Source organism: Dicentrarchus labrax, unplaced genomic scaffold (assembly GCF_905237075.1).
Source record: "Dicentrarchus labrax unplaced genomic scaffold, dlabrax2021, whole genome shotgun sequence".
NCBI lineage: Eukaryota > Metazoa > Chordata > Actinopteri > Moronidae > Dicentrarchus > Dicentrarchus labrax.
The window spans coordinates 3273318-3289048 of NW_026136708.1; the positions used below are offsets into that span (position 1 = coordinate 3273318).

The 15731-nt window shown below is 40.5% G+C and overlaps 1 protein-coding gene across 1 annotated transcript in view; it reads right to left on the reverse strand.

Annotated features, from left to right (window-relative positions):
* Nucleotides 1-15731, reverse strand: part of cnih3 (cornichon family AMPA receptor auxiliary protein 3) — a 78983-nt gene that overhangs the window by 60923 nt on the left and 2329 nt on the right.

Sequence of the window (15731 nt, forward strand, 5' to 3'; positions counted from 1 at the left end):
GGGTTGCAGAAAACCGTGTTAATAGTATAGATTATCACTACCTGTATGTTAAATAACAAAAAAAACCCAATTGGTTCATAAGGTTGGTGATATTCTAGGGTTTCTTGTTTTATCACTGAGAACTAATCCTACAACCAAAAGTGAGAGGATACTTCAAACAAGTACTTTCTATCCATGAAAAAGAACAGAACTCATTGTGTCTAAAAACTAAAAACACATCAGTGAGCCACACTATTAGCATGTAATAAGGAACCGTGTTATCATTCAACATTGCAATGAAAATGACTAAATGTGTGTTAGTCCACGGAAGAAAATAGTCCTCACCAAATGCACTATTTACAACAGTTTGAGCAATGTTTGCTAAAAACTACAGAGTCCAGCTGTTTGTTTTTCTGTTTCATTACAATTCATTTTAATTAAGTAATTAAAGTGCTCACAATGACAATGCCAATATGTTGAAGTTCAGCAGGTACAGTGTTTACAATGTTAACCGCCTTAATTTAGCATGTAACTGTGCCAACATTCCCTAATTAGCACTAAAAACTAGTGCTGTCAGTTGAACGCGTTATTAACAACGTTAACGCAAACCCATTTAAACGGCGTACATTTTTTTAGCCCGAGATTAACGTTCTTTTTGGCCTAGCACACTTTGTAGTTTTTTTCACATGCTGTTGCAACAACTAGTAACGTTAGAAAAACTACAACACCACACCGGATCTAGCAAAATTGGAAACAAAACAACAGGCACGCCGCACACACTTGTTTAAGAGCAGTAGACGTTACGTTCTGAGTTTCCAAATGGTTCCATTCACAAGACCAACGTGATCTGTGTGTTTTGTCGTTGTGAACTGAGCTATCATCGCAGCACGTCCAGTCTGAAATACCACTTGATGGCCAAACACACAGCTGATGCAGATTCTCCGCCCCCTCGTCAAAGCCAGGCGACAATGGATGACTTCAGACAGAAGCACATGGATACCACAATTAAGAACAAACTTACTGCAGCCATAGCTAAATGGGTGGCTACTGCATGTAGGCCTGTTAACGTTGTGGAGGACGAGGGTCTAGTATTTTTTTCACCCTTTTATTGATGGACAGTGTTACATTGTGTGAGAGATTATTTGCTCCAAGTGAGAATGTTAGTGTGAAATTGAACACTACAGTATATGCCAATGTTGTTTTCAATAAAAAGTGGGGAAGTCAGGAAGCTCTGCGAGAGGAGCTAACTCTGGTTTTGGACTTTTTAATGGGATTTGTTGACAACAAGAAAAATACTGAATAACAACAACTCTGTCTTTTAAGGTCATAACCACACAGACTGATTTATTGAACATCCCAGTTTTCTTTATTGCCTTGTTTCCTCCAAAAAGTTGCTCTGAGACCTCAGGTTAACATATCTCAATTGCACTGCAGTGTGTGTTATGTCAGCATCATCTGCTGAAAAAAAAACAATCCACCTGCTGCACTGTTGGGCAAAAACAGCCCTTAACATGGACATTACACGTAGCTGGAGCTTTCTCTAAGTCGCTTTGACAAGGAGGCATCAAATACCCACATCCTCCATTTCAGAATCATCCTCGTCACCATTAACACAATCTGCTCCAGTTAAAATGTTGGATCAGATCTGCCCAGAGGCACAACATTTGCATGCAAGAGACTCAAAAATCAGAACCCCTTGAATTGGTGTCATCTGATCCTGCTCCTCACCCACTGCTGCACTGTGGGACAGCTCTTAGTAATAATGTCAAGTAATGACGAACAACGAGAAAATATGCAACAGTTCCATTGGTGTGTTGCAATGGAGGCAATTGCACTACAAAGACAGATGTCATGGCTTGACTAGTTGGGCTGCAGGAGGGAGTGTGTATGAGAGAGCAGGATAGGCACTGCAGGAAGAGATATGAGTGTGTCAGTCAGTGTATCTGCATATGAGCCACAGTGTGTGTCTCCAGGGTGTGTGCACCATGTGGGAGCTCTAAGATGTGAGAGCAGCATGAGGTGTGTGTGTGTGTGTGTGTGTGTGTGTGTGTGTGTGTGCAGAATAAGAGACATAAGATTACTGTTTGTGTGGTACGGAAGTGTTATCCATGCATTGTGTGCTATATGAGAGGGAAACAGAGGGAGCAGAGGCATGTGAGTTTGTACATGTGAATGTGTGTGTTAGCCCAGTATGGGGAATTAACATCAGAGAGACGGCAGAGGTTCACACCAATCCCGGGTTATTTCCCTGGGCTCGCCCCCGCACTGACAGGCAGCTCTTTACATGTTATTTCCCAGTGGATCCCAACAATGATCCTGGCTCGTTGCCTCGCACTGTTACAGTGTGTTAGCCTCCCTCGGGCTGTTCCTCATGGGCAACGGGAACACACACAAACACACACACTCAGTCTTTATGGGTGCATAAATCCAAACACATAGTAAAGCGCTCTACGTAAACTCTGTCACAAAGATAACAGACATAAAGTAGAAATACCTTGCCTATACATCCTTACAACCACATGAGAATACCATTATAGACTGGATGTTCTTAGTGGAGGCTCAAAGGATCATTCAGTTTAGTATAACCCGGCTCTTATTCTCATCTCTCGCCGTCACTTACGATAGCGTTGTACTCAAAGTAATTGTTGAGATATGCAAACATGACAACATCACTACAATAAGGTTTGATGAAGCAAGGAACAATGAGTGGTTAGACAATAAAACAGCTTGTAACAATCCATCCATCCTTTTTACACCTCTTATCCAGGTCTGGTTCGAAGCTAGTCCTTCTTCATAGTTGCTACTCTTCCTAGGGCATCCTGAGGCATTCCTGTGCCAGAGGCGATGCTTAATGCCTCCAGCGTGTTCTGGGTCTGCCCCGGGTTCTCCTCCCAGTTGGGGGTGTCAGAGAGGTGTCCAAGAGGTATCCTAATTAGATGCCGGAATCATCTCAACTGCCTCTTTTCGACTAGAAACTGTGGTTCTTCACCTTCTTGATGGAAACTTATTTCAGCTGCTTGTATCCGTGATCTCATTCTTATCTCGTTATCTTGGCCATAGATGAGCATCGGGATGTTGATTAACAGGTAAATCAGGAGTTTTGCCTCCAGGCCCCTTATCAAAAGATGGCACTGGGAGCTGTGTTGTCAGGAGCAATAGCTCCTGGTAGGTTCACCCAAGGCAAGGTGAGGGGTCAAAGAAAGAGTTTTTTTTTAGAAGAAGAAGCTGTCTTGCTTGAATGATGGTAACTGGAACCCTCTCCTGAAGCCATGCCAGCCATGGCAAATTGGTCAAAGGGAAGGGGTCATAGCAAGAGTGATTCAAGAACCCTTATGGAGTTTGGAAGAAAGATACCCAGCTTGGATTAGGAAAACAAGGACCCCTTCCCGAATCAAGGCCTGGTAGGGCAGCTCGGTTATACCTATGAGACTCGGGCTGCAAAACGTATTGTAAAGGGAAACTATAGTTGAACCGACTGCGTAGGAAAGTTGAAAGCTGAACCACGAGGCCAGTCTGTAAACTGTGATGGATATTAATATAGCAATTTCCATCCATAATATCCATTATATATTAAAATACCAGTGTGTAGGATTTTGTGGCATCAATGAAAACATACTTGTGAATATTATATTCCATTTCTGCCAGTAGATCCTCCTGAATGTTACACACGTTATAATTTCATGGTTTGTTTTTCATTTCAAATAAGTTTGGAGGTTTGTTTACAACCTGTTCCATCAAACCTCTTTTTAGCAAAGTCACCACATTCCCAAATATCAGAAACTAACTTGGCAAGAACAATATTTTTATTACCAATAGGGATGACGGATAAAACTACAAAAGTAAGACTCATGTTGTAATAACTGGGTTATCCTTTAAGGGAAAATCCACCCTAAAACAGAATTGCACCCCCCTTGATCTTAGGCTGTTCAGTCAGTCATGATCAGAGGCAACATTTGCCCCAGAGCTGCAGAACAGAGGACCAAAATCCGAATCTCTGACATGCTCAGGGGGTGATTCCTGCTGAAGATCCGCTGGCAATGACTGTGGGTTGTGTATTTGCAAATGCAGTTCTATTTTAATGTGGATGTTCGCTTTAACAGACTGCTTTGAAGTCAAGGTTGGCTGGCAGTAACAGCAAACAGGCTGGCACCCTCTGCTTCTCTCTTGGCACTCCGAATTCGGCATAAACAGCGTGTTTCAGTGCAGACTGTGGCTGCTAGTGGACTGACACCTTGCTATGTGTGTGTCTGCAAGGAAGAAGAGGGGAATGGAGAGATGGATGCATTTGTTGTGCATTTGGGTGTGGGGCTGTTGTCGGTTGAAGCTTTATGACCAACCTAAAAACAAGTTTTTTTTCCTCTATGCAGCCTTCAAGGCATTCATATGGAAATACGATTTAAAACAACAACAGAAATCAGAGGAACCTCCACTCTAGTGTGAAAGACTACAAGGTCCACTTAAATTATTCAAAGTTGTGTCTCAATTATTCATTGGGATTTTAAACCCTCTCAATATGGGTTAATTTTCTGCACAACCATTCCTCACAAACCTCTGATGCACAATTTAGAACCCAGTGAAGCCGGTGCCAAACACTGACTCTAATATGCATCAACCAATTGTCATCTGAACTGTGCTGGATATAATTCATGCAATCTGTCTGTTCCTATGCATTAAGCAACAGGCATGTTGCAAAGTTTACAACACAGGCTGCCCAGTTTCCCCACAAAGAGCATTACATTTTCATCTGATCTCAGTAAACTGCAGCGCCTAGCTAAACAAGAATGGAAAAAGGTCTGATTGCGTTGGTGTTTATTGCTTGTGATTCTTTTTGTTTTTTGTAATGGTGGGTTTAATAACCAAATGTTAGGGAAGCAAAATGCCTGGCAATGTCCAGCACAGTTTGGATGCCTCACAGACAAATCCACATGCAAGGATTCTCGCTCAGGGAAGGATTGCCTGCTTCACATATTGATGTTGTTTTTGAAAAGTGGAGCTAAGAAGGAAACCTCAAACACCAGTCCCAGTTTTGTTTTAAACCTGTAAAACAACACTAAATGCTCCCCTATCTCTGCATTTTATGATCCGTGGACCCTTCTAGGACTGTAGAAGGAAAATCAAAATATCCCCTCTCTTGCAGACTTCCCAGAGGTCAGCGGCTGTCCATGTGCTGGAAATTGGCTTGTGTTTTAATTGCAGACATGCTCCCGTCAGTGTCGGCCTGTATCTGTGCTGAACACCTTGGCAGGGGCAGACAGCTGGAGAAGGCAGTTTCTCTAATGCTAAAAAACACTGCTGGCACAGTTAACCCCTCCTGCACTGTGACGAGATCAAATGAAACAAATCTCTTCCTTCCAGAAAATTTCTACATCAGCATTCTGTACTCGTGATTCAGCTGTCAGGACTTTCTGCAAAGGCCCCAAAGCCAAATAATAAGCACATCTGCAGCTACAGTGGTGCTTTATTAGACAGAAAATCAACTGAGCATATTCAGCACGTATACGCTCGTTTACATTAAACAGGCAGGCGTGAACACACCTTCCTACTGGCCCATGAAATGATGCTGCAGTGACAGTACTGCAGGATCATATTAGGGTCTGTTCTGGAATCAATGGCAGGAGTTACATTACCATGGAAACATTGATTCCAGCAGCAATGGCTTCCTTAACCTTACAGACTGCTATTGTGAAGGTTTATCTTTGTGTCATACAGTACTGGATCTGAAGGCAGTTGATAAGCATAACAAACTGAAGAGATAGACGAAATTATTAAAAAATCCACTGTCCAATTTCAAGTTCACATTTGGCTCAGCAATAAAAACAATGTGTCATCAACCGTCATTTTGTGCATCTTGTTAAAGTATTGGTTCAGACACCATTTAGGCCCCCGGTACCGTTTTAGCATCAGTATTGAAAAAAAACAAACAATACTTAACCCTACCATTTTATGTCAACAATGGTGAATATCTGTGTGCGAACTATACCATGGTTTTAAGTGGAGTTCACTGTTTTGGGGAATAATGGCAGTTCGGCACGCAGACTTAAACAGTTGAACTTTGAGTTAAAGTTGGCAAGAGTCTTTATTAAAGTGAATTAAAGATGAAACACCCTCAATTATGAATCTTACATCATTAATAGCTGCAATCTACACAGGATCCATGGTGATGAAGATACAGAAAAATAGAAATGCATGGCAAAAATAGCATAGTGTCAATATTTTAGAGACCCCCCCAAAATTGCAGGAATCATGTTTTCAGAGGAGTTCATGTGTTATTAAGAGGAGCCAAGGCTGGCTCCCTGTAGTTCGCACCCTGTATGTAATGTGAAAGGATCATCCTAGCAACAAACCCACAAAGAATTATCGCCCAGCCGGGTGACAGCTCACTGTTTGGTTTGTTGGCTCTTGTCAGCCTCCTTTCCAACCACACCATGTTGCTCTTTTCAGTGAAAACCTCAGATAAACTCACTGTACACTACCTGACCAGCAACACCGACAGAGAGACAAAATCAGCGACTTGCTGGTGAGAATAGTTCAGTATGTAGCAGCAAAAAGCCAGAGACCAAAACAGAGCTAAAAGGACAGCTGTCTAAAATAAATGCATGCTGCTTTGTGTCTCCTGGGTGTGTAATATGTGTTCATGTTGTTCCATTTCCCCTGCTGCTTTTAAGGGATGTCCAAGATAACCCAAATGATGGATTATATCATTCATCATATCATCATTAGGGATTGGTGACTGTACAAGAACACATGTAACTAATGTGATTACTGGACAATAATATGAGGGAATAAATAGTTTTTGTAAGCACCTCAATACATCTCATCACCTATAACTATTCCCTGCTGTTAAACAGTAATTCAAGAGAACAAATTCCAACCTTAGCACAAGAGTGAAGAAAACACTACTTCATAAGGCTCTGTAAGTTCAATCTTACTGACATTATTCTGCTTCAGTTTTCATACTCTCTGACTGGTTTCCATGTTTTATGAATAAAAATAGGACAATATTCCTTTTTTCTTCCCTTTTTGTGTAGTATGCTATACTACTGAATTCCCTGTGATACATTGGAAAGAATGATGGGAATTACGGCTTTTTAAAGATCCAGATCATTTGGCTCAGCTCTGCAGAAGGTGGCTCTTTCGCTTCCCGGTTCTTCATTTAGTACCACTTCTGGCTTTGTAATTCAGCCAAATTTAGCAATATTATGACCAATGTTATGATATATATGTGTGCATATATATCACTTAAATTATTCTATGCAGCAACCTGTGGCTGTGGGGGTCAAATGTGGCTCTTTAACCCCTCTCCAGTGGCTCCCTGTGGCTTTAACAAAAAACTATACTAGATGGATTTATCACTGTTGTAGGCCTGAATGATTCTTCTATTCTCCAATTGTAAAAATGTGTAGCCATTACACAGAGAATAAAAAATGTTTTAACATTTTGTCAACTAAAATGTACATCATACGTTACGTCCTCACCTGGCACTTTCTTCTCTTTATTCTACCAAATCTCAGCTGTGGCTACTAGTCTTAAGTCGCTCTAGCTATGAGCATGATGCCAAATCCAAACAAAGCAAAGTCTTGGAAGAAAGTAGAGATTTTATTGGATATATATTAGCATCCTAATTAAGGCTCAAATATGTTTTGAAGCTCCAGACCGACCAGTTTTGTGTTTTTTTGAGCAAAAATGAAAGTAAAGTTGCTGACCTCTGTACTAAACCTTAGATTTCACAGAATAATTTTACTTTAAAAAAATAATATTTGTAAAAATATCAAACACTATTACATGTGTATTGAACATTTATTTTATATGGAACAAAGTTTTGTATGTTGGCAACAACAGCCTGCATAAGTCTAAGTGAAACATTTCTGGATTGTATTTAACAAATGTGTTATAGGATCATCATATTATTCTGTCTTGTATTTGTTTATTAAAAAATAAAGAAGTAATGGACCTGTATAGCACCTTTTTAGTCTTCCGACCACCCAAAGCGCTTTTACACTACATGCCACAGCATCGGGGAACAATTTGGGGTTCAGTATATTGCTTAAGGATACTTCGACGTGCAGCAGAAGGAGCCGGGGATCGAACCAACAACCTTCCAATTAGTGGACGACCCACTCTACCTGTGGGCCACAGCAACAAGTCATCCATCAGATGCAATTCCAATGTGAATTCTAGCATTAGATTATTTCCTGTGAATGAGTTCTTTCTGATATTTTTAGGAACTTTTTAAACAATCCTCTGTCTGTCTTATGTTTTTTTTAGTCTGCTTTTTTGACCAATTCAGTGTCAGTTTCTGAGTTTGGATACTACATAATACACTGTAATGCAATAAGTTATTTAAGCTCAAAAAAATGTTGAAAGGGTTCGAAAAATGTACATAAACTCAAATTTTCTAAATTAAAAAGCAGTGCAAATGAAAAAGTTAAAAGTAAGTCTGTGTTATTTAGAATGACTAAAATTACTACTTGATCAAAAATATTTTTTTAGTTTTACTTAAAAGTTTAATTAACTGGTTTTACAGTGTAATCTAAACAGTTTAATTTAGTTTCCTTCACAGAAATGAATTAAATGTTGAGATATAGGCCTACTGTGTATATTTTTTAAATTTTCTAGTACGCTTTAAAACCAAGAAGGTCTCTTAGCCCCCTATGAATGCTTTGGTGACCATTGGTTGGGAACCACTCATAGACCCGACTTGTTCGCAAACAACACATCACTAATTGGAAGCAAATGAGGATCCCCTAGTAATCTTTAGAAATCCCACTGCAATAAAGTGAAAGCAATAAGACGCTGACATGGATAATCTGACCCTGGTCTCATAGGCAGAGTATGGACATACAAGGCAGCTATGTTTACACATATCAACCAAAAGAATGAATGATTTCATTAATTATTTAATAAACCTACAAAGAGATCTGTTCATTTCCACCAGCCTGCTCATCATCACTGCTGATATTCCTTCACCCTACTGCCAGTACGACCTGTTATCCACAACTGTACGTGTGAGGCGACAGCGGATTTTCCGAGTCTCTTTGTGTAGATTAAAAAATCAATTCAAATCCAGTTGATTCTAAATCCATGAATCCTCACAGGCGTTACCATGTCAATTGTGATCACTTGGCCCAGAGATATTTTCACAAACTAAACATGCCCACAGAGAAAAAGCTGGAATGGTGATTGGTCTGATATTGCAAGCAGTGTGTCTAAGATGAGGCTGGTTAATGGGAACAGTCAGGGCTTTGGAAACCTCATCATCTCCAATCAAGCCTGGTCTTAAAACACTGGAAATCTGACAAAACCTCCGCTGTGGTTTCTGTAAAGTTGCCACCAGTCTCTTGTAACATCATCAATAACAAAGCTTATGAATAAGAATGAAAAGAGAAAGCAAACCAAATGTTCAGTATTTAAATTTGAGGAGCCAGTGAGGTGGCAGGTGAAATGAGAGGAATGAACTGGAACAGAAAAGGAGGGAAGGATGAGGATCACCCATTTAATCCCACAGTGTATGCACTGTGCTGTGAAACAATAGAAACAGTGGACTCAGAATGATGGATGAGGAGCCAGCAAGGGTTAATGAACATGGATCTATGCTGAGCCAACTCAGCTATATACTGAACACCACCTCCATTATAGCCTCCGGTGGCTGGTGCCAGAAAGCCCTGTTGACTGTTTGCTTCATTGAGATAACAATCAATTGTATCACCTATGCATTTCTTCCCCCTGATGTCTTACTAGGGCACCTTGAGCAAGAGCTACTTCCTAGTTTGTACAGTTCAGGAGAGCGTGGTGGAAAATCACTGTGGCTCTGCAGTCTAAGTGACACCCAGAGGACCTGAATTTACGTCTTTCGGTTCTGTATTTCATAGACGCATCTCCACTTTTAAGCAAATAATAAGACAGTGCTGTCAGTAAGGCACTAAAAATCAAGCTTTGGCCTTTATTGAATGTCATTCTCCCTTTCCCTCACATCATTCCTGTCCGATCATGGTATTTAATAGATATCATGGCATTTTCAAGTCCACGGAGCAGGGTTCCCACATGTCCTGGAAAAGCTGACAAAGCTGGATATTTAGACTTGTTTTCCAGTCATGGATACACCTAGAAATTGATGAAAAAATGACCAAACATCCTGGAAATAATCCATGTTGTCCTGGAAATTTTTTTCAGCCCCTCACTTACACCGCCTGATGAGGCTGAAACACTTTATCATGAACCTGCATCATTAAAAAAGAAGAAAAACCAAAACCGAACTAGGAAACTAATCTAAAACTAGGGAAAATGTGCAACGTTGCTCACAATGAGCGTTTGTGAACAAGTGTTGTCCTGTTTTGTCAAGAAAACTCCTGCAAAATGCCCTGGAAAGGGATTTCTTAGAAATAATGGGAACCCTGACAGAGGTGCTTTGTCGAAAGCCACGGTAAGGCAAGATGGCAGAAATAGATACATTAAATCTTCAGGAAAATTCACGTTTCATAAAACCCGGCTTTTATTTTTGTAGCAATTATAACATTATACTCATTGCTGAGATCTGAAAATGTGTAAAATCAATAAAAAGTAGTTAAATTAGACAAGACACACAAACATGTAGACAATCATACAGGTTTTTAACAACTCAGTATTTTAGCCAGACTTACTAGCAAGAGAAAGACGATGAACAATAAAATTATTACCTGAATTGCCTGTTTGGATCTAAGCATCTAGTGGCGAAGTTGCAGAATGCAACCAAATGAATACTGCTCAGTGTGTAGGAGAAACTACAGTAGCAACAATACTTGCGAAAGGCCCTATCTAGAGTCAGTCCTTGGTTTGTCTGTTCTGGGCTACTGTAGAAACACAGCGGTTCAACATGGCGGTTCAACATGGCGGCCTCCGTATAAGAAGACCCGCTCCCTCTGTAGATAAAAAGGTAAGAAAAACACAACAATTCTGATTTCCTAAGTCATTATACACTAATGAAAACATACCTATGAATATTATATTCCATCTGTACCAATAGATCCCCCTTAATGTTACACACTGGATCTTTAATTGGCCCGAGTTAGTAGAACATTACGTATCTGGACCAGGATACTTCATGTAGCGTAAGTTCATTAGATCAATACAGTGTGAGCCTAACCATTGGAAACAATGGCCAAAACTATAAAAAATAAGGTTGCCGTTTCTAAACCAGAATTCTCAATTTAATAATGAACCAAAAGCTAGGTGGTAGCATCCAAAACATTCATTCAAATTCTCATTCTGCCATAACGTAGAATTATTGCATACTGTATAGCCAAGTTTAGACCACTGACAGATATGAAGAAATTAGCCATACTGTCCGACATTATTATTTTTTACTCTGCCATGACTTACTATATGGTCCTTTGCATTGAAGTACCTCTAAATATTGAATGAGTGAATAATTTCGGACACAGCCGCGGACAGTTGTGAGAAGAATGTTGAGTGGAAAGCTGATTGTACTTCATCTTTATTTCATTGGTGTTATTAAGACATGAATAATCCAGATGAAGACAGTACGAACTTCGAGTGCCCTCCCCACAACACAAAGCGTGGTCTGTTCTTCTGTCTCTAGTTAATTATCTCGTCCTTCATCCCTTTATCTATTTCTTTGTGCCCCGTGTTGTCATATGTGCTCATCTCCTAGAAAAGCTTGAAAGCTTGATCCATCTCACGGACTGTTCCCTCACTCAACCAGGAACATTACAGAACTTTCATTTTAACTATCAACCTGTCTTCCTTTGATCTGCACACTCACTGCTTTGCATCTGCCTTTTCCTTTTCATGTCTGATCATCATTTTGTATTGTACCCTCATGTATCCAGCAATCCAATCGGTCCTGGTCTGAACTCCCAGTAAGTGAAATCTGTAGTCTATCTGGCCTTTCTACCTTTTCTTCTCCATCATCCCATCACTCCTACAGCTCCTGTCCTTCCTCTCTCCTTCACCAGAGTCTGCCTCATGCCCCTTTCATCTATCTTCCTGTGACTTTGTCTGTCCCTTTCCTCTGGGGCCAGACCAGTCTATCCCCAGCAGAGCCCTACAGTAGATGTCTGAGGCATTACAGATCATGGGAACAAGCTTAGGCCTGTGGCAGGCTGAGGGAAGTGGCACAAAGCACGCTTGGCTAAATATCGCTCTCAGTTTCAATCTTTCTTCCACACTTCTATGTCTTTGTCTGAAGCTAAATCTACCCTCTGTCATTTGAAAATCTAATCTTCCACATTTCATCTCTCCTCTGAGTGCATTTCCTCAAAATCTCCACTGTCCTCCCTGCAAACAGCAACCCCAAAACACCTCTCATTCTGCCCCGTCATTGGAGCACCAGAGACAGTAACAGATGAGGAAGCATTATGCTTGTTCAGTGTGAACGATTATTCACACGACAGCTCTGTTAAACCTGCGAATACCCTGTACTTGTCAAAATCTCAGAGCGATGCAGAGTCACGCTCGGCGAGGAAGCGATGCCAAGTGCGGTGCTAGCTGAGCTGCTCCCCTCCAAATCCATGCTGAAGTGTGCGTGAAATCCTGATATGTAGTGTCGCCTCGGTGTTATCTGAAGCAGCCTTTGCTTTGTGTGAGGTAATTTAAGTGAATAAAAGGAAGGCAGGTGGAAGGCGAAAAAAAAAAAGGAAACGTGAAGAGAAAAGACAGTTTGGAATAAAAGCATTTGCCAAGGCCATATTAAGCTACAAGAGGGTTGTGGGGCAAAAATAAGCAGGTCCCAATTGGCCTTATTGTTCTCTATGCAGTGTGTGTGTGTGGCCTGTTGCCTTTAAGTACCCAGAGCTTCATTATATTCTGCTCAGAGCCCCAGAAACTAACCAGTACTCCTATACTGGAATATTACCCTTGTAGATTGTGATAAACTAATTGAACATGAATATATATAAGCTATATAAGCGTAATATGAAATGACATAAGAAAGGTATTTAAACTTAATTGAATAACTTTTGAATAACTTTCCACATTTTGGGATATACACATATTAGCTTTCTTGCCAAGAGTTAGCCTAGCTAAGAAGATACCACTCTCATGTACGCTAAGCTAGAATCGGGGGATGGTTAGCTTGATTTAGCAGACAGACAGGAAACAGCTAGCCTGACTGTCCAGAGATAAAAAACATCCGCCTACAGGCAGCTCTAAAGATCACTAATTCACACTTTATATATATATATATATATATATATATATATATATATATAATATATAAGTTCAAAAACAGGGGTTATTTAATGCACTACTTCTTGGTGGGACCTGTGAGTGAGGTAAGCTAACGCTACCCTGGCTGTAGTATTTCACTAGCGTACAGACTGGTATCAACCTGCTCTACTAACTCTGGGCATGAAAGCGAATAAGCACATTTCCCGATATGTTAAGCTATTTCTTTAATGGTAAACTATTTATTAATGCTTTAAAGATCATTTAGAAGGCATCACAAAAACGTGGGGGTTGCCAGGTTGTGAAAAACACCTCAGGTGGTGTTTATCCTTTTAATTTGGTAATATTAAATATTGATCATCAATATCATCAATAAAGCAAAGTTACAGCATATACATCTTTCATAAATAGTGGCTTATTAAAAAGTGGTGTCATTGAAATTACTACTAAACTTAGGGCTTTCTCTGGGTCTAATTCAGCCTCACTTGTTGCTCCATCCATACAAAAAATGCTTTCATACCTCACCGCACCTCCCATGCACTAAATACCAAAACTGTCACAATATAATGGAAACCCCAATTGGGAGTATAAATGATGTCAATTTGACATTCTGCCCTCTGCAACGCTGCCAGGACAACCTCTACATCATATCTGCACCACGGGGCTTTCCCATCTATCAGAGGTGCACCAGAGGAGCGAGTGGCTCATTCCCAGCTTTAATGACACTTAGAGCACATTAGGGGCTGTGGTTACATGGGAGGAGAATCACTCGAGCGGAGTCTGACCAGCGAAGCGCTGAGCCGTAGAGCTCGGAGGAGGTCGCAGTTCACCTTGTATGTTAATTAAAATGGCTTTGGAATCACTTGCGTGAGTGCTCCCGTGGGGGACTGTGGTGTTGTATTTTATGTAATGAACAGATTGATTCTGCCGATTGCTGCACCTGGTTTGAAGTAAACCACTCAACGTGTCATTATATTCTGCAGGGAGAATACCCTGACATGCTTATCATCAATATTACTACTGTACTGAATTATTCCTATGTCTGCTTAAACCACTTTACAGTTACAGTCTATCTGTAAGTTAAACAATGTACTTTTCTCTCCAAACAAGATGAAGAAATGATGGAATATCTGAAGTAAAAAATAATTAAAGACATTGTGGGATCCATCTTGAAATATGCTGAAAAATCCAGACTGATCAGATGGCTTGCTTTCATACTATAAACAGTAAAACTACATGAATGCAGCCCTTTAAAGTTCAGCTTGTTCGTGTTTCTAAATGTAATTAGACAACGAAATATGTGGTCAAATCACAGCAATAAGATCAGGCAGTGTATCCAAATTGAACTTGAGTTAATTGATGTTAAAGCTTGAGTAAGGTTCAGGTGATGGATAAAGTATGTGAGTAGAGCATATTAGGAAGGACCAAAGCATTTCTTGTTCAAAGCAACACTATGGAACCTTTGAAAGAAAGAAGATGAGGCAAATTCATTTGGTGCTAGTTTGCCAGCTATTTGGTGCTGGTTTGTCCTGGGTTTCAGGGTGGGTGTCACTTTAAATGTCCTGCATTCAAGGTTAGTAGAAAATGTTTTATTCCACAGACAAATGTATTATTGAATTATTTTACAGATGCGTGCATGTCCAAGTCACATTTACTGGTCCAGCTGGTCAAGCTGCTAGTTTTAACTACTGTTGGATAGTTTATAAGGAATATTTTCTATGATGATGACATTGTTTGTTTGTAAAAACACAACCTGCAGCCGTCAGATAAATGTGTGATATGTATAGCGAAGTACAGTATAATGCACCCACTCATCAACATGAGTTCCCCATACTCATCAAAAAGTATAATGGCTTTAACCAGCCTAGTTCTGCTCCTTCCTCATTACCCGACCTGCTCTTCCTCAACACCTTAGCCCACGGTGAGTCCAGGGATGGTCAGAGAGGAGAGTGATTAATGATAATAGATATTCCAAAGATAGCCAACATGTCCTCCTCTTTTTTCCCGCATACAGACGTCTTATGGAACAGCTCCATGTGTAAATGAGGGGAATGGAGGAGGAATGTGTTGAGAGACTTCAAAACAAGTTAATGAAAGATTTATCAGCACCTGAAATGAGTACAGGAGCAGATAAGGCCACATACATGTGAGCTAATTAACTTGGCAGTGTATGGTTTGATTGATTATGGCCAATTAATAGCTGGAGTCCGTCTGTGTGAAGTCATTTGTCATTCGCTGACTTCCATGACTCAGGCGCTCATGTTACCTGCTGACAGGACTGCTAATATGTTTGAGTCAGAGCAGTTCATTACTCATTTTACTTCCATTGTGTTTCTCTGTGGCCTGTTTCACATATCCTCTGCCTTGTGTCCTTATGTTCATTTACTGGCTCGAGTTATTTATAGCTTGATTTCACCCTGGGTAGTTTGACTCAGCACACTTGCTCTTTTTAGCGATGCGCTGGCACTCCGGGGCGTTAAAAACTAACCTTTTGGTCAAACGGCCACGGTGGCAGCCGGAATTCAGTGAGTTGGGCAGTTCTTTGAAACCAGATGAGTTCTTGAAATTAAAGGAAAAAAAGGAGCGACGGA